Source organism: Astyanax mexicanus, unplaced genomic scaffold (genome assembly GCF_023375975.1).
Source record: "Astyanax mexicanus isolate ESR-SI-001 unplaced genomic scaffold, AstMex3_surface scaffold_36, whole genome shotgun sequence".
Lineage (NCBI taxonomy): Eukaryota > Metazoa > Chordata > Actinopteri > Characiformes > Acestrorhamphidae > Astyanax > Astyanax mexicanus.
The window spans coordinates 767,984-792,385 of NW_026040046.1; positions in this window are offsets into that span (position 1 = coordinate 767,984).

The following is a 24,402-nucleotide window of genomic DNA, read 5'->3' on the forward strand; positions in this document are numbered from 1 at the left end:
TCGGGGTAGACGTTCTAAGGGGTCCCGCCAGCCGAAGGAGGATCCCTTTTCCGGGGAGGATTTGCTTGGGGGGGCGCTGCGGGTGTGTGCGGGGAGCCTCGGGACTCGTCTCAGGTTGGGTGAAACCTACGAGTACCCGAGGCTCGTGGAGCGGAAGCCGTGGGACTTCCTCGGTTGCGCTCCCAGCAGCTCCGAGGAGGAAGAGGAGCTCTACCCTGCACCAGCCCGTACTCCATTGCCGTTTCCCCCAGGGGCTGTACTCTACCTGCGCTCCGAGAATCCCGCGACCGAGACGCCACGCTCCGAGAAGCTCGTGGCTGGGGCTCCGCGCTCTGAGACCCCCGCGACTCATTCGCGCTCCGAGACCCCCGCGACTCATGCGCGCTCCAAGAAGCACGCCGCTGAGGCTCCACGCCCCGTGACTCCCGTGGCTCAGCTGCTCCCCGAGACTTCAGCGGCGGCCGCGCCGCTCCCCGAGACTACAGTGGCAGCGGCAACGCCGCTCTCTGAAGCTCCAGCTAAGCTAGCTAGCCTGCTAGCTCCACCACGCTGTCCAGCCCGGCCGGCTTCCAGCTCTCCAGCCCGGCCGGCTTCCAGCTGTACAGCCCGGCCGGCTTCCAGCTCTACAGTCCGGCCGGCTTCCAGCTCTCCAGCCCAGCCGGATTTCAGTTCTGCGACTCCTGCTCCAGTAACAAGCTCCGGTCCGGTTTCTACAGCCTCGCCCACTGCTGAATCTGCGGTTCCAGTCCGGATCTTGGCGGCGGCCACACTCTCAGCTCCCACTGAATCGGCGTCTTCGCCAGCTGTGCCAGCCGCTTCCAAGCCTGCGGCTCCCACCGCCTCTGGATCAGCGCTGCCCGCGGCTCCCGCCGCCTCTGTACCAGCGCTGCCCGCGGCTCCCGCCGCCTCTGGATCAGCGCTGCCCGCGGCTCCCGCCGCCTCTGGACCAGCGCTGCCCGCGGCTCCCGCCGCCTCTGTATCAGCGCTGCCCGCGGCTCCCGCCGCCTCTGACTCTGTGCCCGCGGCTCCGGCCGCCTCTGACTCTGTGCCCGCGGCGCCGGCCGCCTCTGACTCTGTGCCCGCGGCTCCGGCCGCCTCTGACCCTTTGCCCGCGACTTCGGCCGCCTCTGACTCTGTGCCCGCGGCTACGGCCGCCTCTGACCTTGTTCCCGCGGCTACGGCCGCCTCTGAATCTGTGCCCGCGGCTCCGGCCGCCTCTGATCCTGTGCCCACTCCTAGAACTTTGTACACCCCCAAGCCAACTCCAAGAACAATGTTTGGCCCTAGGCCCCGTGTCCCTAGGCCAGCTAGACCTCCTGAATTTGCCCCCAGTAATGTGCCCAGGCTAACCCCACAGACTTTTGCTGGTCCTGGGCACCCTCTTGTGTTTTTTGTGCCCCTGTCTCTCCCTGTCATGGTTCCCGTGTCTGTCCATGTTCCAGTTCCTGTCCCCAGTGGTTTTTCTGTTCCTGTCCCTGTGTTCGTGTCAGTTCCTGTTAATGTACTTGTTCCAGTTCCCCTGTCCAGTTTTGTCCAGCCCCCCTGTCCAGTCTCAGCCCCGTGTCCAGCCTCCTGTCCAGCCCTGTGTCCTGTCCCCTGTCCAGTCCCAGTCTCCGTTCCCTGTCCAGTCTCCGTCTCCTGTTCGGTCCCCTGTCCAGTCCCAGTTTCCGTTCCCTGTCTTGTCTCCGTTTACGTCCCCAGCCCAGTCCAATGTCCAATCTCCTTTCAAGTCCCCTGTTCAGCCATGTGTCCTGTCCCCAGTCCCAGTTCCCTGTCCAGTCTCTGTCTTCAGTTCCGTCAATTTCCCCGTTTGTGTCTAGTCTCCAGTCCCAGCTTTTCTTCCCTGTCCAGTCTACGTTTCGGTTTCCTGTCCCGTCCTCTCTCTTCTGTTCTTAGTCTTGTTTGGTGTCCTGTTGTGTTTTCCACCCCCTCTTGCCCGGCTCCCGGAGATCTGTTTTTACGTGCCCCGGGAGTTGCGCGTTAAAGGGGGGGGTTATGTCAGGTCCTTGGTCTGTCTGCTTCGTATGTCTGTGTTATTCTTAGGTCTGTGTTTCATCTCCAGTGTTTTTCCACTCACCTGTGTTCCTTTGTAGCTCCGCCCCTTCGTCCCAGGTGTTTCCTGTTCCCTGTGTGTGTGCACCTCTATTTAAGGTCCGTGTTCCATTTCCCCGGTGTCGAACCTTGTACGTTTATCGTCTGTCAGTGTTCCATGTGTTCCCCAGTTCCTCAGTCCTGTTTTTAGTTATTCCCGGTGTGTTTTGTATTTGTTTTCTTGAATAAATCCCTTTTGTTTGCATATTGCGTCCGCCTCCTCGTCTACCCTGCACCCCCGCCCTGACAGTTTTCATATAGGAGTCACTTATATGTCATGTGTGTTTTTTGTATGAATGTGGCCATAATCATATAATAAAAAACACTGACTTGTAGTTAACATATACAGGTGCTGGTCAACGAATTAGAATAATTTGAAATAGTGCAATCATGAAATTCTTTGAATGCATTTTTTGTGCAGAAAGCAAATCAGGTGTTCACCGCACCTGTCCTACTCGTTAGACTAATCACAGAACTCCTTACCTGGAAAAACATTTGCTCAGCTGAGCTTTCCAAAAGGCCCATTTAGGCCATTTAACTGTGACACTGCTGTTTTATTGAATTAGAATAATGGAGAAACCGTTTCATTGAATTAGAATAATTTTTATTATAATTACAATCATTACTTTCTCAGTATTTTGTGGCTGCCCCCTTGGCTTGTATGACTGCCTGAAGTCTCCGCGGCATCGATTTGACCAGCTTGTCGCAAGTTTCCGCACTCACAGCTTCCCAGGCAGTGGCGATGTTCTGCTTCAGTTGGTCCAGCGTAGTAGGCTTTCTGTCGCGAATTTTCCGCTTGACGACGGCCCAAAGGTTTTCAATGACATTGAGGTCAGGCGAGTTGGCCAGCCATGCCAAAACTTCAAGCTGTTTTTTAGTGAACCAATCTTTGGTCGACTTTGTCGCATGAGCCGGTGCAAGATCCTGTTGAAATATGAAGTCTTCTTCGCCGAACTGTTCCTCAACAGTCGGAATCAGGAACGTTTCCAGAACATCTTGATATACGGCAGCATTGACAGTCTTCTTGAGGAAGCAGAGTTTCCCTACACCTCGAGCGGACATGCATCCCCAGACCATAACGCTCTGGGGAAACTTGACGGATCTTTTCACGCACTCGTGGTTGTAGGTTTCGCCACCATGACGCCAGACACGAGGACCTTGGTCACCGAAGGAGATGCAGAAGCGTGATTCGTCACTGAAGACCACTTTCTGCCAGTCTTCAGCAGTCCACTCGCCGTGTTCTTTGGCCCACTTCAGCCGTTTCTCCATTTGTTTCTTGTTCAGCATCGGTTTTACTGCTGGAACGCGAGATTTGAAGTCGAGTTCGCGCAGACGACGGTAAGTGGTTGATCTGGAGACGTCAGCGCCGGTCTGCTTGTTCCACAAGTCGGTGAGCTCGGAAGTGGACTTGAACCGGTTGCTGACTGCGATCTTTCTCAGCTGCTTGTTGTCGCGAGCAGAAGTTTTTCGGACGCCGGAACAGTTGGTGCGCTTGCTGCAGTTTTTCTTGAGAGCTTTGCAGACGGAAGACTGGCTGATGCCGAGCTGCTCAGCAATTTTAGTTTGGGTCAAGCCTTGTTGGCGAAGGGCTTGAATTTGAGCCACTATTCCGGTTGAGAGGTCGCGCTGCTTACCCATGATTGATTTTACAACTTAGAAATTCTACTCAACCCTGACTTTATACTGCACAGTGAACACTCTTCACAGAAAACAAAAATTCGAGCATTTATTCTAATTCAATGAAACAACAGTGTCACAGTTAAATGGCCTAAATGGGCCTTTTGGAAAGCTCAGCTGAGCAATTTTTTTTTCCAGGTAACGAGTTCGGTGATTAGTCTAACGAGTAGGACAGGTGCGGATTTATTATCTGTTGTTTGTTTAGGTTTTTGTTCTTTTGTTTCACTGGTTTGTTTTAGTTTTTAGTTATTTGTTTATCTAGTTTCAGTTATTTAGTTCACTCCCTGGTTCCTTGTATATATCTCCCTGTTTTACGTTTACGTGTTTACTTTTTCCTTGTTTATTTGTTATTTATTTATTAAATTAAATATTTCTTTCTTACCTGCATTTACGTCCGCCTCCACGTCTTCCCTGCACCTCACCCTGACAGTCTACCTTCGAGAAAAGGTAAGAGATGGTCAATACAAACAAACCCCTTTGGTGCTCCAAAGCAGTAGAAGCTTGGTAGCTTTCCGAAAAAATCCCTTGGGATATGTAGGAAAAATACCCGCTGCCTTGGACACCACCTCAAAGCCAGCAGAAAGACGACTGAAATATTTCTGCCCTTTGAGTCAATTGCTTGGCAACAGGCAATTGGGGGCACAGATTATGGAAGGAAAAAAAAATCATATGTATGGGATTTTTTGGACTTTCATGTCCTGCTTCCAGTAACACTGGAATAGGCCCCTCCCATTAGGGAACCTTGCGATGCTAACAGAAGGCTAGCTGGGGGCACAGACTCCAGTCCTGGGAGCCCTGGGAGGCAGTGATCTGTTCACAGCTGGCCCTGGGCTCTTGGCCTCTGGTGTCCTGCCAGAGTAGCCCCCAACTTAGTGCAAAGTTGCCTGCTTGGCAAGCAATTTGGGCACAGAATCCCAATATCCTTGGAGTCTTAGGAGGCAGCGATCCATTCGTGGCTGGCCTAGACTCTTGAGGTGCTGGGAGACTGGACCTGGGCTTTCTTCCTATTGAGGAGGTTTTGCTCAGGGTTAGGCCCCAAGATGAGACCATTCTTCAGGCCCTGTTCGGATGACCTTGGATACCTTGCGTTGTTAACGAAAAGGTCATTTGGGCAGGGGGTATGTATCCAGCCTCTCTGGGTCCACTAGGACAGCATGCAGGGAAGGTGGTCTGAGGTGAACAGACCTTAAATGGGTGCAAAGTCTTCTATCGGTGAATAGCACCACTCACACTCCACTACATACTGTACTACACGTTTTTTATTTTATGAGTTAGTTATTTTCTTGGGAGTCACCATCTTGGATTAATCTGATTTTTTTTTCTAGGTTCACCATCTTGGATTCATCTGATAAGTGGCACCAACACAATATTAACTATATTTTGTGTATTTTAGAAGTGCATAGTAAAACACTAGTAGTTATACATTCATAATAAGAATAATTTAAGTGTTTTACTGGTTAATTACTTCAAATATCAGATGCCAATACAATATTTTACTGCAATAGCTATCCAATAAATTAAAGAAATTCTATTTTTTCTCTTTTCTTTCTGACACAGCCTTCACCATGCCTGTGGAGCTATGTCCGTTGTACAACAAGTAAAAAAAATTCATTCAAAAAATTTCCAAACTTGCCGTTGGGGAAGTTGTTTGGGACTACCACAGTAAAGTGGTGTCAAAACAGGAGCCACAGTTCGACAGTAGAGAGGTAGAGTAGCTACATGTTTTATTATAATTCTGGACAGGAAGCCAGGTGTGTTAATGCTCATGGAGGAGTGTCCGTGCCATCCAGGAATGCGCATATTTGGCCAGCTAATTAACCACTCCTCAAAGAAGGCCAAACTAAGGCCTAGATTATACAGTGTAGATGGCAAAGACGTAATCCTCTTCATCGCCATAAGCAACATTAAAGTAAATGAGGAGCTCCTGTTCGATTACAGCATCAACAGAAAGTCCTTTGCTGGGGAGGGTTTAGAACCAGCAGACTGCAAGACAGCTCCATCCATCAGGCTGTGAGGATGCTGAACTCTCTTCCTGCTCTACCCCCCATCCCAATCCTGCCCCCAGCACACACTCACTCAGCATCCTGACCCCTCCCATCAACACAGTACTGAAACTCTGTACTAGAACACACACAGTACAGGAACCTTTCCAAACGGACTTGCACTACACACCCAATACCTGCACTACTGATATACTTACACTGTCAATACTTACTTTAATTCCCCAAAAACTGTGAACTTTAAGAACTTTACGTGTAGCAAAGGCTCAGATGTTTTAATTATACCACGCAAGAGCTGACTCCCTGGAAATGCATGAAAAGGAGGAAAATGGACAGTATTTGAGAAATATCTGTTCTCTAATACAGGATGTACTGTTAGTTGTTTGTTTGCTTATTATCCTGACTGGTTAAGGCTAGCTGTTTAAGTGAGAAAATGGCTGCTGTATATAGACATTGAAGTGCATTACCTATATTCGCCACAAGAGGCCGCTATTGCCCTCCTAAATAGCTTGTGTAGGTCAGACTGTGGCTGCGTCCGAAATCGCGTACTTCCATACTAAACCGTATGCGAAAGTTCCCGGATGACGTACTGCACTGGGGGAGATTTGGAAGTATGCAAGCCCAGCACACTTCATCCCCTAAACTTTCCCATAATTCCACTGGGGCGGCAGCGGAGCTGAAGGGGAAATGGCGGACGGAGGAGATTCGTCTCTTTACAAGTGTAAGTAAAATATACCAGCAAAATAAAAATATCGAGACCAAATACACCAAGTAACATATGAATAGTGTTGTGAAGAATAATATGCTCATTTTGTCCGATTATACGTTTTTAACTTCGCTATCTTGTGAGTTTTAAATCAGTAATCAACCTGAGCCTGCATTCACAGCTAACCTTAAAACTAGACAGCCACGCTAACGTTAGCTAAATGTCCTATTAATGTGAAAGGAATATATTTCAGTTACCCAGTTACACAAATCGGGTTAAGTTAAGTATTTGAGTGTGTTAAATTTGCCAGATTAGCTGCCTTCGGTGTTAATTATGCGTGTTATCGTCGTCTCAGTAGCCTTTATCTAGCTATCCCAGTTTAGTTAAGCTAGCTAAACTATAACGTTTTATAGTTCATTCTGCCTATGTCAATTTCTGCTGATCTGAAGTAGTTCGTTTTGTGTAATTCTTGACATGCCTTCACCCACTGGCAGGTAGAAATCAGTCAATTATTTTATTTTATCTGAATTTCTAATGCTGTAGTTAGGTCTCTGTTGTATTACTGGGACAATGCAGGCAACCTGAGATAGATAGATAGATAGATAGATAGATAGATAGATAGATACTATATTGATCCCCGAGGGGAAATTCTATCAGAAATCTTTTTAAACAAGATATTTCTGTTAAAATCTGAATCTGTATATTGCAGGGTCTGATGAAGACACCAGGCAGCTGATCCAGTGGAGGGTGGTTAATGAGGCCCTATTCACTGGAAGAAGAAATGCTGCAGTTCGAGGTTTTGAGTAAGTGTTAAATTAATTTAACTTTATATGCTACACAGCTCAAATAAGCCAATTTTAAGTCAATGCTGCGAGTGTTAAAATGTTATGCTCACAGTGTTCAATTAACAAATGAATACTAGAAAGTGTTGCTTTAACACTGGCATTTATGAGTCATGCAATAAATTATATACAAAATATAGTATGTAGTAATGTGATAAGTGTTTCTTTATTTCAAAACATTTACAGTTTTAATTAGATTTATTTTGAAACAATGTACGTACTGGACTGAATTCTAGTGTGCTTTATGTTGTAGAGCATTCGTGTCAGAAAAACAACTGCAGGGGAAGGTGACATCTGCCTTTATAAAAAAAAAAAGGGAAAATCTAAAACAAAAATACAAGGTTATCATTTTTATTATTTTTGTAGGAACTCAGGTGAGTACAGGAGGGTGGTGAAGCAACAGCAGCATCCTGGAAATGGTATGCTGCCATGGATGAGGCAATAGGTGGGAGGCCATCTGTAAGCCCACCCAATTCAATTCAATTTGTTTTATTCAATTTTATTTATATAGTGCTTTTTACAACAAAGGTTGTCACAAAGCCGCTTTACAGGAAAAACAGGTCCACGCCTCTTATGAGCAGCACCACAGAGATGCTGATTTTATGGTGACACAGTGGCAAGAAAAAACTCCCTTTAAGAGGAAGAAACCTTGGAAGGAACCAAGACTCAGTCCGAGGAACCCATCCTACTCGGGTCGACCCGCTCAGTACAAACAAACAACAAACAAATAACAGAACAAAAACAGTACAGAGAATTAATGTGAACTATGGCTAATATAACAGGTACTAATTTATGAATATAAGAATGTGATGGGCACAAACTATAGAGCTATGGCTAATACAGAAACAGATACTGAGTGTGTTAATGGTAATCAGTGCAGGGCTGCAGAGCCGGAGAACAACACAGCGGGCAGTGGAGAGCCAGGCTGGGAACATCAGGAACAGGGCATCTCCATACATGTAAAAGAGATAGATAGAGAAAACAGAAAGGAAAGGAAGAGAAAAAAAGCAGAAGTTAGAAGGGCTGTGTAATAATTCTGATGAGTAGAAGGACAGGGCTGATTCCTGAAAGCTGGAACCACAGACGGACACATCCAGGAAGACCGGCCGGCCAGGCGTCTCAGCACATGTGAGAAAGACAGAGAGAGAGAACAGAGAGGAAAGAAAGAGGGGTTAGAATGGTTTTATAAAACTCTGCTGGAGTGGGATGGGCACTGGTAGCAGCAGCTCAGGACATGGGGAGAGAAAGAGAAAGCAGATGATTAGGACAGGGTTTATATTTGCTGGATAAGCTGTAAGAGGAAGAAAATTGTAATGAGACATTACTCAAAAGCTTGAGCAAATAGAAATGTTTTGAGTCTAGATTTAAAGATTGAGAGTGTGTCTGAGTCCCGTATATTAATAGGGAGTTTATTCCAAAGTTGGGGAGCTTTATAAAAGAACGCTCTTCCTCCTGCATAGTTTTTTCTAATACGCGGGACTAATAACAGGCCAGCGTCTTGGGAGCGGAGTGAACGCGGCGGATTGTAAGGAGTTCCTGTAGATAATGCGGGGCCAGACCATTGAGGGATTTATACGTCAGGAGAAGTATTTTATAATCTATACGAAATCTAACAGGTAGCCAGTGTAGGGATGAAAGAATAGGTGTAATGTGATCGAACTTTCTAGCTCTGGTAAGCACTCTTGCGGCTGCATTCTGAACTAGCTGGAGTTTATGGAGTAATTTATGTGGACTTACAGCCAACAGCGCGTTGCAGTAGTCCAGCCTGGAGGTTATGAATGCATGTACCAGCTTCTCAGCATCTTCCAGAGAGAGTATACTGCAGATTTTAGCTATATTTCTTAAGTGGAAGAATGCAGTTTTGACTATGCTACATATGTGAGCATCAAACGAAAGAATTGGGTCAAAGATGACCCCAAGGTTTCTCACAGTTTTACCAGGTATAATTAAGTGACCGTCTATGTCTACAGTATTAACATTTATGTTTTTATCAATATTAGGACCTAATAGAAGGACCTCAGTTTTAACAGAATTAAGTAAGAGAAAGTTGTGTGTCATCCATTTTTTTATGTCTTTAATACAGTCTGTTACTTGATTTGTACAGAGCTCCTCGTTGGGTTTAGCAGATATGTAAAGTTGCGTGTCATCAGCATAGCAGTGAAAGTTAATACCATGCCTACGGATAATTTTACCCAGTGGTAGCATATAAAGAGTAATGGACCCAGTATTGATCCTTGAGGGACACCATATTTTACTCTAGACTGATACGAGCATTCGTTATTTAAGTAAACACACTGGAATCGATCTCTCAGATAAGATCTGAACCAGGTGAGGGCTGATCCTTTAATTCCTATAAGATTTTCTAACCTATCAAGTAGAATAGCGTGATCTATGGTGTCAAAGGCAGCACTTAGATCTAGCAGTACAAGGATGGCATTACTGCCCCTATCAAGATCTGAAAGTAAATCATTAGTTACTCTAAGTAGAGCTGTTTCAGTACTATGGTTTTGTCTAAATCCAGATTGAAAAACCTCATGCATACTATAACGTTGTAGATACAAGTGCAGCTGGTTAAACACAATTTTTTCTAGGATTTTGGCTATAAAGGGAAGATTAGAAATTGGTCTATAATTAGCAAGCTCGCGGGGGTCCAGATTTGGCTTTTTGATAATGGGCTTAATGACCGCCAATTTAAGAGAATTGGGTACGTACCCATGCTAAGGGATGAATTTACTATTTCTAGTAATGATTTTCCCACCTTTGGCAGTGCCTGTTTCAATAATTGTGTGGGTACTGGATCTAATATACATGATGTTGATTTTGATGAGTTAATTACACTAAGTAAATCTTTTTCTGTAACCGGGCTGAAACACTCTAGGTGTGCCTCAGAGCTGGAGCAGCATTCATCGATATCTATAGGTAAATTTTGGGGTTGATACTGAATTTTTTGTCTAATGCTATTAATTTTATCATCAAAGAACTTCATGAAATCATTACTATTAATGTCGACAGGGATAACGGAGCTAGTTTGTTTTTGACTGCCGGTGAGTTTAGCCACAGTAGTGAAAAGGAATCTAGGATTGTCTCTATTTTTCTCAATAAGCGATGAAATATACTGGGATTTTGTTTTAATTAGGGTTTTTTTGTAGTCTGTGAGACTATGCTGCCATGCGAGCCGGAAACATTCCAGTTTTGTGTGTCACCATTTACGTTCAAAGTTATGAGCGGTTTGTTTTAATGTGCGTGTGTGGTCATTATACCACGGTGCTAGCTTTTTATCCCTGATTTGTTTTATTTTTGTTGGCGCTACGCGGTCAAGGTTAGAGCGGAGCAGTTTGTAGATTTTCTGTTTTGTGCAACCCTTGTTGCCTCATCTGGCCAGGGTGCTGCTGAAGCTTCACCATCCTTTATTAGACCTGGAGGCAAAACCCCCCAAAAAAGAAAGAGCAACAGGGATGTATTTCAGCTGTTGAGGGAGATGGAAGAGAGGGAAAATGAGAGGGAGAACGAGGCAGCAGAGAGAGAGGAGAGGAGATGGAGAGAGGCAGTAGCGAGAGAGGAAATAAGGGAGAAAGAAAGAGTCGAGCGAGAGGAAAGGCGAGAGCAAGAGGCAAGAGAGAGAGAGGGCCCAGGAGCGAGAGGAAAGGAGAGAAACAGAAGCAAGAATAAGGGAAGAACGTAGAGAGAGAGAGGCGAGTGAGAGGGAGGAAAGATTTTTGCGCATTCTGGAGGTTCTTGCAAAAAAATAAAGTTTAAAAAAATCAGTTTGCACGTTTAATCGTATTATTGTGTTTTGATAAATAGCAGTTCATATTTCTGCATTATGGAAATATTAGCATGTTAATTTTATTTGGATAGATTATTTTAGCTTTGAATAATTATATTTAAAGTGTACTCACACCAGTTGACAAAGCAGTAGAATTTGGACAGATGGGACTGGATTTTTATTCTAATCAAACACAGGATCTCTACCTATTCCATTATTCAGCTTCATTAAATCGACTGTAGTCCTGCCTAGTTGGAATCAAGACCACTGGTCCTAATAAGACTGGAAACCATTGGTCCAGTTTACTTTGGTACATTGGTACTAGTCTCTTTTCAGCCTTTTAAACTGTTAGAAACTTTCAGTTATGTAGATATTTTGGTTTCTTAGTATCTTGAAGTTTGAGTACATTGTATTGGTTTCTTAAGGGTGATACACCCTTTTACATTGTACATCATTATCATGATTTGGAGAAAACATGGGAGGTAAATATTTTGTTCCCTAAAAACCTGACAACAACACCAAAAGTCTTATACATTGTTATATGGAAATTCACTGGCATGTGGGATATGTTGTGAAGTTATGAAAAGTAACTTCAGGAGCTAGCTATTTACATACAGTTATTTCAACTCTTAAATGAAGTTTATCATTTAAAATAGGAGCTAAAATGTATAAATAGCACATTTTCAGGTCTGTTAAGTTCACCAAGCATAAGCAGTTAGAAACTTGTGGTTTTACTTTCCCAGAGCTGCAAAGAAGACAGAAGAAAGCGCTGGGAAAACAGGGCGGTCTTTAGTTAGGAATACAAGTGTGGAACTGTCGGAATTAAAAATGAATAGCTTCTTATTTTGACTGAGTTTAAACTTATTTTACTAATCCAAATTGTACTCTAAACTGGAAAGGGTATGTCAATGTGGTATTTTGCAAAACATACAAAAACAAGGCAACTGCATTGACAAATAAAGAAAGTAAATGTAATTTTGTATGTATCCTCAATTAAATATGCAGGTTGAAGGGGGACAGCAATTAAGAATAGAAATTACAACATCCAATAACTAATTAACCAGGATTCTAACTAGATTTAAATATTATTAAAAAAAAATAACTGTATTGCAATATCAAAATGTGGAAAGGGTTCTTAACATACACACAAATATTTAAAATATGAAAAATGTAACAGTAAAATGGTGGAAATTAAAATATATACAACAATGTACATATAAACAATTTATACAACATAAACAAAACACCTCTAAACGTAATCATGCTCATGAAGAGCTAATATGGCAGTCTGTGGTGCAGACACAGCTGCAGCAAGGTTCTCCCATGCATCCTCTCATGACCTCTGTACTATATTCACAGGCTCTGGTGCTGCATCATTCTCCTCTGAAACATCTGGCTCAATGATGTCACCACACGTGATACAGAGGTTGTGGATCACTGCACAACATGCCACAACTTCTGGGGCAAAGACAGGGCTTACCTCAAGGGCCTTGAAGATTGAGCGCCAACGTGTCTTCAGCATCCCAAATGCTCTTTCAATGACGCACCGGGCCCGAGAGAGCTTGCCGTTGAAGCGAGCCTGTACAGGGTTCTGCACAGGCTCTCTGTACGGGCTCAGGAGCTTGATGGGTGCACTGATGCACGGGTATCCCCCATCCCCAAGGATGCATCTTCCTGCAGGTGGGTACAATGCCTCTTTGTAAATAGGGCTGTTTTTTAAAACCCTTGCATCATGAACCGACCCAGGATACCCAACAAAAATGTCTAAAATTGTTCCCTTGTGGTCACAGATCGCCTGCAGCTGGATGGAGTGGAAAAGCTTTCTGTTAAGGTAGCACTGTGCATTAGTGGATGGGGGTTTTATGCGGATGTGGCACCCGTCAATGGCACCCACAGCTACCGTGAAGGACGGAGATCCTGCCAAGTGAGCAAACCCTGCTCCTATCACCTCCAGATCATCACCAGTTGGCAGAGTGATGACCCTTCTGATGAGCCCACTGACAGCTCTGCTCATTCTGTGCACAATGTCGTGTACAGATGACTTGGGTATGGCAAAGACCCGGGAGACCACACGATAGGATGCTGCGTGTGCCAGCCAGTAGAGGAACACCAGCACCTCGATGTTCCTGCTCCAGCCGTGGTCAGTCTCCTGCCGTAGTGCACAAGTGAGGGAGGTGATGGTCTCTCGGGAGAGTCGGAGGTCAGCCCTGAGGTCTGCACCGCTAAAATACAGCTGCAGGATGGGCACAGCTGAATTTAGTGGGCAGTATGGAGTCAGGCTTCCAAGCTGTAAATCAATGTAAATAGTTTGGTTAATTTATGTTTGGTACTTTTATCTTTCTTTTTTACATGATTTTATAAAATTGAGTTTTTATTTATATAAGGAAAAAATAAAATATATTGCTTTATACATCCTCAATCATAACCTATTCTGTAATATCTTATGTCTTTTTACAGTATGTACATATTTTTTAACTGTATATAGTAGCTTATATTGTGTTTATATATATATATATATATTTTTTTTTTACTGTGTAATCACAGCAACTGTGTATAGTAGCTTATATATACTATTATAGTAGCTTATATACACTATATAAGCTACTATGTACAGTTACTGTAATTACACAGTAAATACAGGAAAAAAAATATATATATGTAAATATATAAATATTTTTTACTGTACACACGTACGTACATACATATAGTAGCTAGTACTAGCTAGCTGGCTATTTACTCACATTTTTTCTGAGGTAAAAAATCAATACCTTCCTCCGAATTTGTCTTCTCCGAGTTGCTGCTCGGCGCTGTCTAGCTGTGGAGTCCGGATACATTCCAAAAAAACAGGTAGGTGGCAAAAAAAATGACAAAAATACTGAAATATTTGCAACGGGGCCTTTAAATGAGCAGGGGGCTTTTAAGTTGTAGAGTGGCGTCATACGTCACGTGACGTTGGAAACCATGGCCGGCGTAGTGCGTCCGGTGTGGTGCCTACTCGTAGATATACTGCCTTACCGGTCGAGCAGTACGTACTGCTTGAGTACGCGATTTCGGACGCAGCCTGTGTTTATTGTCTAGAGCCTTTATATGCTGTTTCAAGCTCTTATTTCTATTGGAGTTGAATGTTGATACTCCTATCCTTGTTAAGTGTATATTTGGATTACAAATTACTGTATTTTCTTTAGAATAGCTACTGATATTGATTATTTGTTATTTCAGACTACCAAATAATGCTGAATGTCAAGCCGTACACTGTTGGATTACAATACAATTAATAGAAGGAATTAGGTCTCCTCCCTTTATTCCTGTGTCCTGACCGATACACCATCCTGTTTACTAGCAGAAACCTTAAAGAGCTATCCATATCCTTTACTCTCCTCAACATTACGCACTCATTCACTTTACCAGCCTTAAGCTATATACCATATTTACACTACTGTTATACGGGTTCTATTTCTACTGTCATTCCATCTCAATCACCATCAATATTGCACTATTTTTATATTATATATCTTAATTCTTTTTATTTATCTGTACATATGCAGTATTGACAATAAAACTACTTGACTTGACTTGATTTAATTTGGCTATAATCCCTGCAGCAAAAATCTAAACTGCATTATAAATGTAAATATATATATGTAACTGTGTAGATACTGTAAATATTAGGGTTAGGTTAGGAATAAGATTAAGATTAGGATTAGTAATACTTGTAATGTGTAATATATGTTCACAAAGTTGTGTGTGTACACATTATCCGCAAATTTGCAAAAAAGAATTTAATAAAGCAACTGTTTGCTGATATTTGTCTGGTCTTGTTTGTTCTTTAACATGCAAGCAGCAAGGTCTAGTCTAATCTAGTCTGTAACCCTTACTTCTCTGCACAAACCGCAAATTAATAATGAGAATTGTATTAATTTCCATTTAAATGTTAGTATTTGGAAGACTCCAGATATCACCCGTCTTCAGTACTGCTTTTCTTGCTGTGGCACTGTTTTGAAAGTGTATGTTTTTATGCACTATGGGCTAAAGGTTGATTGATTTGTAGTCCAATTAAAAAAATTCTTAATTCTGTAAATCATTAAAACTGCACAGCTTCGATTTGGATGAGTTATGGCCAATCAAAGTTGGTGCAGCAGGCCAGCTCACCTCAGCTCAGATGCTTTATTTACAGGTCTTGCCTTTTATTGGTTAGAACTAAAACTATCTGATGAAACTGATGCACAGCTGATCCTGTAGTAAATTCACACTGATGTAGTGATGGGACGAAGGACACTGGTGCTTCAGCGCTGTGCCGAGCACACAGTTGTGAAACCCCTTATTGGTGCGTGTGTTGCTTTGAACAAAAATCATGTGACCGATACAGGAAGTGTATCGTTTGGATGTGCTGCGCCAAATTGTGTTTATTAGGAAACAAACTGTATCGACATGTAGCGGATTTTTTCCGATGGAGTTTTGCCGTTGCTTTTGGATTTTGTATTTTTGCTTGCCTTTACTGATCATGGATCGAACCAGGAAGTTTAACTGTCTGGAATTATTTAGATTTTTTGACACCAAATAAGGTATTTTTTTTTCTTTGGAGATTTTTTTAACAGTTTACTGTTATTTTTTATTATTAAATATGTGTGTACTCTTACCTGGTAAGTTTTATTTATATTCAGATAAATTAACTTTTTATTTTGTTGTAGGTGAAGTGTCAACTCAACAAGAGCACTTCATCAATACTGAGGCATTATAGAGCTCGGCAAGGCAATGAAGAATCGGCAGATACTGGTGTGAGTATTTAAAATTTTGTATTACACACAAAAGGCTTTGTGTAACTATGTAATATAGTTCGTAAACTTTATTACTTTAAAAAGGCAAAAAACACGTGCATATATTTATGCTCACCGTCTTCATCTGTACCCTGTAAAAGAGTTTTTTCTAAGGCAGGAGAACTTGTATCTAAAAGGAGAAATCTCCTTGGAGAATGTTTGTTTCTCAATAAAAATACAGAAATTAAAGCATTTTATTGGCATTTTTTGTCTTTTATTTTATATTATTTAACACTTTCATTAATAAAAATCCATACCTAAGTTGCACAACAAATTGAGCAAATTAAATTATAAAATTATGAGATCATATTTTCAGTAAACAAATGTCGATTAAATATTTCACAACTGGATGTTTTCAGGATGCTTTTCCAACTTATTTTCATTTTGTTTACCTGCAATGATGTCATAACTACTGCAGGGGTCACTATTGAGTGACCAACACCGTGTCAATACAGTGATAGATAGATAGATAGATATTTACTTTATTTATCCCAAAGGAAATTTAGGCATCCAGCAGCAACAACACAATACAATAAGAAACAGATTCAAACATAAATTAAAACAGAAGAATAGAGAAAAAGAAAAAGAAAAAAAATATATATATATATATAAGGCTATACAAAAACGTACTATACAAGGTAAGATACATATCTGTAAACAGAGCAGTGCAGTTGTTGCTGATGTTCATTAAATAATTAACAGAGCAAAGTGCAGTGTGCAATGACATTGATTATGAAAGTGGCTGATGTTACATAGAAATATAATATAAATATGCATACATTAGAAGACAGTTCTAAAAAGAGAATATGAAAATGTGAATACCCAATCATGAGTAAAGTGTACTTGAATGTAAGCGAGGTTGGGGAAGTGTTAGTGTAAATAATTAAGTGGTGGAGTAATAAAGTCCATGTGGTGTGACTGAGTTAAACTCAGTCGTCAGCAGCATCCCGTCCCCGATGGGAGGAGTTAAAGAGTCTGATGGCTCTGGGGATGAAGGATTTTCTGAGTCTGTCTGTTGTGCAGCTCTGTGACAGCAGTCTGCCACTGAACACACTCCTCTGCTTCATGATGGTGGTGTGAAGTGGGTGACTATCATTGTTCATGATAGAAAGCAGTTTATCCAAAGTCCTTCTCTCAGCTATTGTAACCAGAGAGTCCAGCTCCATTCCAACCACTGGCCCGGCCCTCCTGACCAGCTTGTCCAGCCGTGATGCATCTCTCCTCTTCATGTTGCCTCCCCAGCACACCACAGCGTAGAAGAGAATGCTGGCCACGATTGACTGGTAGAACATCTGCAGAAGCTTCTTACAGATGTTAAAGGACCGCAGTCTCCTCAAGAAATAGAGCCGGCTCTGTCCCTTCCTGTACAGGGTGTCTGTATTTGTTGACCAGTCCAGTTTGTTGTCCAGCTGCAGACCAAGGTACTTGTAGGTCTTTACTGTCTCCACATCAACCCCCTCGATGGAGACTGGCTGCAACGGAAGTCCAGACCTACGGAAGTCCACCACCATCTCCTTGGTCTTGGACATGTTTAACTGCAGTTGGTTCAGTCGGCACCAAGCAACAAAGTCATCCACCTGTCTCTTGTACTCCTCCTCCTGACCACCCTTCACACACCCAACGATGGCAGTGTCATCCGAGAATTTCTGCAGATGGCACATCTCAGAGTTGTACTGGAAGTCTGATGTGTAGAGAGTGAAGAGGAAGGGGGAGAGCACAGTCCCCTGTGGTGCTCCAGTGCTACTGACCACAGTCTCTGATGTGCCGTCAGTGAGCCTCACATACTGTGGCCTGCAGGTGAACACAGTTGTCAAACTGTGTCAACACAGTTTGTGTAGTGTGTCGAAACACTCCTTGAGGTATCATCTTCCCATCACTACACTGATGTGGTTCAGCTGGAGATCTAAATATAGATAAACACTGAATTCCAAATCATAAACATTTTAATTCAACAGGATTTCTGTTGTTTGAAGCTGATAAATCATCACTGTTATTATAGACTGTGGGAGATTTCTCATGAACAGGTGATTCTCCAGGTACAGAGGAATTCAGATCTGTGCAGTATAGACAGAATCCATTATCAGGTGATCAAGCTCCAGTTTCTGCTGATCTAAAGGTGAATGTTCTACCTGAGAACCACGGTTCTCTCTAGAGATGCCTCTAGAGCTTTTGCAGTCTCATATTTAACACCTGTTTACTGCAGTAGTTTCATCATCAGTCTTCAGATCATCCCTGTATCTCCTCTACTGATCCTCCTCACTGTGTTCCAGTAGCTGCTCAGATCAGATTAAAAACCCTGACTCTGTCCTACAGACTCCCTCTGTACTGGATAGCAGTGATCAGACTCTGATCTGAACTGAGATTTAACAGGATCTGATGGAGCTTTAGGTTCTACTCTCGACTAGTTAAGGAGATTTTATTAGTAAACAGTGAAATTTGAAATTCTGAGTAAGAGGGTCTTTTAAGAGTTGCTGCTGTCTGTATACATCTTGCCAGTGCCTAAACAGTGCAGGTGAGAATCTAGAATCTAGATCATAAGGGACTGTTTTGAGAAGAAAAAGCTTTAAAAAGCTAAAATATTTGATAAGTCAGATAAACAAACAAAAGCCCCCAATAACAAAACCCACATTAACACACATTTCATCAGAAACAGGAGAAAAAGGTCTATATATAGACTAAACACAGACAACACTCACCTGGGAACAGTAACGAGTGGGCGGAGTTACAGATTACCAACAGGTGTAGAGGATAATGAGGGGGCGTGGTTAAGGTGAATATAAGGCAGGACTGGGGCAGATAGACAGAGGGATGTTCACTCTGGAGAGTGAAGCTGTGTTAATGACTGTGTTTACTGTGTTTATTGTGTTTACACATCAACAGAAACTCTATAAAATCTGATTTACTGCCCAAACTCTTCTTACTGTGATCAGAACCAGACTTTATTTCTCTCAGTATAAACTGAGTAACTCTGTGCTCTTTATCAGCAGAGTCTCTAATGGAGTTCAGTCTATAATCAGATCTTACTGTTTGAAGAAAACCAGAAGAATGTCTCTTGAGCTTTTCTGAATTAAATCAGGTCTGAACTAGTTAGAAACAAGAAATGAATTATAAGATATTTATCCATCTTTATTTATTTATATCACTATCATCAGGCCTGTGTCTCCAGGCACCAATCTATCAGACTGTCTTTGGGAATTCCATGGTGAACAATGTTATGATCACCACACATATATTACTAATTATCACATGCAGGTTCCTCCCTCTCTCCAGTTTGAACTAAGCTGAGTATAATCACAGGTTTAGAGACAGTCGAGCACAGTACTAAGTTTGAACTGTGTTTTATGGAGAAGACATTTCATCAAGTCCTGCCTAACTAGCATAAATAAGGGAGGAATAGAACATATATTAGATGCACAATCTTCACCTTTTCCCCACTTGGCTTTGTGTTTTTACTTAATCTCTCTAATTAATCGAACTTCAATTCAATTAATGTTTTTGATGAGTGAATCACTCTGAATCACTGCTGGATAACCCTTATTTATCTGCACATAGCATTTATTAAGGATTGAGTTTTTAATAATTTCTATTTAACTGCCCGTCTTCACCCCTGCTTTTCTTGCTCCAGTACTGTTTTGGAAGTGCATTATTATCAGGTACATGCATTTATGTGCTTTGGGATAAAGGTTGACTTGTATTCTATTTTGAAGGTCCTTAATTCGGTAATTAATCACAAATTGCGCAGATTAAATTCAAGATTAACAGAGTTTTAGTTAGTCTGGTTTGCGTCCTGCGTTCAGATCAACAGTGTTTAATATTATCACGAGTCTTGAGACTCGACTCACTCAAATAGTGACGTGAACAATCTATAGGAGAAGAGCTACGGGAAGCCGCAAGGCAAAACGCGGGACCGTTACGTTCACTCAACCAGGGGCGTGGCTCCATTCTGCAGTGTGTGCGTGCTTTTTTTTTTTTTTTTTTTTTCCCTTTTTAATTTGCTGTTTTGTGGGTTTTTTTTTTAACTGCACACCAAAGCAGCTGAGGCCAAGTGCTTCTTCTGTTTCTGCTCCTTCTCTTTCTGTTAAACTCCACCAGAAGCATGATGGGAAATACTCTCAGAAGAATCTTGTTGCAGTAAATAGTGACCCCCAGTCTGTGACTTGTCTTTAGATGTGAGAGGGTATCTGACTGTGTAGTGTACGGACAGCTTTATGTGCACTTTTTTTCAGAAGCAGTATTGCTGCTGTATTTATGGGTCTATCCAGCCTTTTATTGGTTTTGGAGAAGACGTGTCCGTGAAAAGCATTTCCTCTTTTCTATTTCTCTTTTTGTTTGTCCTATGAAGATACAGAGCTTTGGAATATTTAATAAACACAATGTTAAACCTGATGTGCGATCAGGTTAATATCAGTTAAATAATGTATAATTACTTTGTTTATGCCACAAAAAACATGTTACTTGTGTTTAGAAGTTTCTCCCCTTTTGTGAATTTCACTTATTTGTAATAAACTGCAATACGCTACATGCCTGTTTAAACTGACCCTCGTTCTTCATTGAATAAAACTGTCTGCTTGTGCGTCGGCCATTTAAATAAGCTATAAGTTCTTTATAGATCACGGAAGCCCGCACTCAGTAAGAAGCAGGAGTTTAGCTGCTTAAATCTTTTTATTCAACACACATACGTGACCTCAAATACTCACGTGGCATGTAAACATGACCCTCACGTGATCTTCTAAGCCCCAACTGGCAAAATAACATCATAAACATCAGAAAAAGCTATATTCAATTATTTACAAGACATCCCAAAAACATCTATTTAAAAAAACATGTAAGATTAAATTCATAATTCATCCAGCCTGCTGACATAGTGCCAAAATATGAATCCAAAATCTTCCATTTAATGAGATCTTTACAAATGTAGTGGTGTTTTGATAACACTGAGTGTCTTACTACAAACTTTACAACAAAATAGGCATTTCTTTCTACATTACATCACAGTAATTCCTACAGTAGTGTAATATGAAATTAAACATGAACTTTACTATGGCAGGTGTTTTTAAAACATTATCAGTGGTTTTCATTTCATAACTCTGATATTCTTCTGTTAGACAACAATCAGTAAATCAGATCTGATCCACATGTGTGAACAGAACCATTATCAGAGTTTCTCCAGCCAGATTACATCCCTGCAGCCACGTAACAGTAATAGAAATTATCCCGACATAACATTTTTATCAATCCATACAACCAGTGTTATTTACAATATATACACAATATACAGTTGCTTGCAAAATTATTTAGCCCCCCCCCCCCCCCCAATATCAATTACAGCCTTATGTCAGTCCTGACTCTTTGAGTCTGCTTGTGCCGGAATCTGAACTTGTCACTCATTTCCCAGCATACACTAGGTGATCATGTGATCTAATGATTGTCACCTGATTTCCTGTGTGTATTTATACCCCTCAGTTTAGCCTAGTCTTTGAGTCTTGAATAGATTTCCTCGCTCTTCTACGATGCATTCTATTTTGCCTTTTGTTACCGGCCTCTTTGGTTTTCCCGCTTTTTTTTGTCTTGTCTCTATTCTATTGATTTCCTTTTTGCCGTTGCCTTGTTTTTGATTTTTATATTTTGACTCCTCAGGGGTTTTGCTACAGTAAGTTAGAGCAGAATCCGAATTTTTTGATTTTTGATTAAGTGGATCCACTTAATTATATTAATATGGTATGATAACAGAATAACAGAACACTGACTCTCTGTGAAAACAGATTGAAAAACAGCTATTTATTATACACTTTAATTTAAATCAATGCACTACAAAGAGCAGTTCTGGAGGTCTCCACCCACTTACAGTCACGGCAATTTAACAATCACACCTGAAACCTGATCAAAAGGAGAGAAGATGACTCACACTTTGCATAGAGAACAGAAAGAGGAGAACTTTTTTATATTGTGGAAAAATATCAATCTCAAGGTTACAAATCCATCTCATTTCACTGTAGCTGATCTCCCTGGACGTGGACGGAGGAGAAAAACTGATAAAAGGTTGCAGCGCTGGATTGTCCGAACGGTGCATAAGCAGCTCCAATCAAGTTGCAAAGAAATGAAGCTGTCCTGCAGGCTCAGGGTGCGTCAGTGTCAGCTCCAACTATCCATCCACATTTGAATGAACTGAAACGCTATGGCAGGAGAACCAGAAGGACTCCACTGCTAAAAAAGCTAGACCGCAGTTTACCAAAATGTATGTAGGTAAGCCCAAATCCTTCTGGGAAAAACACCTTGTGGACAGATGAGACCAAAATAGAACTTTTTTGCAGAAGGCATGTTGAGGTGAGTTAATGTGAGAAATATGTACACTGCTCAAAAAAATAAAGGGAACACTCAAATAACACAATATAACTCCAAGTAAATCAAACTTCTGTGAAATTAAACTGTCCACTTAGGAAGCAACACTGATTGACAATCAATTTCACCTGCTGTTGTGCAAATGGAATAGACAACAGGTGGAAATTATTGGCAATTAGCAAGACACACTCAATAAAGGAGTGGTTCTGCAGGTGGGGACCACAGACCACGTCTCAGAACCTATGCTGTCTGGCTGATGTTTTGGTCAGTTTTGAATGTTGGTGGTTCTTTCACACTCGTGGTAGCATGAGACGGACTCTACAACCCACACAAGTGGCTCAGGTAGTGCAGCTCATCCAGGGTGGCACATCAATGCGAGCTGTGGCAAGAAGGTTTGCTGTGTCTGTCAGCGTAGTGTCCAGAGGCTGGAGGCGCTACCAGTACACCAGGAGACGTGGAGGAGGCCGTAGGAGGGCAACAACCCAGCAGCAGGACCGCTACCTCCGCCTTTGTGCAAGAAGGAACAGGAGGAGCACTGCCAGAGCCCTGCAAAATGACCTCCAGCAGGCCACAAATGTGCATGTGTCTGCACAAACGGTTAGAAACCGACTCCATGAGGATGGTATGAGGGCCCGACGTCCACAGATGGGGGTTGTGCTCACAGCCCAACACCGTGCAGGACGCTTGGCATTTGCCAGAGAACACCAGGATTGGCAAATTCGCCACTGGCGCCTTGTGCTCTTCACAGATGAAAGCAGGTTCACACTGAGCACATGACAGACGTGATAGAGTCTGGAGACGCCGTGGAGAGCGGTCTGCTGCCTGCAGGTACTCTTCCTGCTTCTGTGGCGTTCAGACGCTTCTCTGCTTAGCTCTGCTATCTCTGCTATCTTTCATACTTTTCTTTATTTTCAGATATTTTCGAGCTACAGTGTCTGAGCTCATTATTTAGATTAGCACTAGCACTACCATATTTTGTTTCTTATTTTATTTTTTTCTAGTTTCTTTTGGACATTTTATAGTAGAGCCATAGGCACAGGAATCAGAAAAGTTCCTGTAGAGTACTTAAGAAGAAATCTGCAAGATGCCTCCTTGTGTGGGTTCAGAGCACCTGTGCTGCCAGAACTGCTACAATCTTCTACAAAGAATGACTGTTTTGAAACAAATTTTCGGTCCTTGTTATCAGAGTTTAAGGACTGGCATTTCTGCGCTGTTCGAGGACCAGCGGAGTGTGGGAGTGCTGCCAGCGGACAACGGGCAGGGATTTTAACGGAGCAGCGAGCAGTGGAGACGAACAGAACTGGACCAGCAGATCATGTGGACATTCCTAATGTGAGTACAGCTGAAAGATATGGGCAAAACCAGCAATGGGTTCGCATTGGAGCTAAACCCAAACGCCATGCCACATACAGCTCTGTAGTATCCTCCACTCCTGCTAAAATAGCACATCTGGCTAATGCTAATGCTAAAGCTATTGCTCGGAGATCAGAGCACAGAGCCAGAGGAAATCAGTTCCAGTCACTTAGTTTGCAAAATAGATTTGAGCCACTGCAAGACCTCAATGACTTCCCTAATACCAGCCAGTATGATACAGAAAGAACCAGAAGATTCAGCCATTCAAAAAACCCCAGGAGAGCCACAGGGCTCCAGGCTGGGGCCACAGCAGACACCCTTGTTTTGGGGGATGACTCTGTTCATGGCATGAACAATAATCAGAAACTCATTGTTCGATGTGAGCCAAACATCACAGTTTCTGAACTGAATGAGAAGCTTCCAACACTACTGGCTGAATACAGAACAGTGAAACGGATCATTGTTCATGTTGGAAAGAACGATACAAGGAAAGAGGAGTCTGAGGTGTTAAAAAGGGACTTTAATGATCTTTTTACCACACTGCGCAAGTTCAACATTCAGACATTCATTAGTGGTCCTCTACCTGCAAGAGGCTGCAATATGTTCTCTAGGCTGTTGGCTTTAAACATATGGCTTCAGAAAACCTGCAGGTCAAACGGACTGAACTTCATTGACAATTTCAATCTGTTTTTTGGGAAGAGAGTTTTTCAGGAGAGATGGACTGCACACCAACAAGAGGGGAGTCAAATTCCTGTCAGAGAACTTCATTTTTTCTCTGTGCAACTTCTCTGTTCCCACTGGTGAAGACACGTCA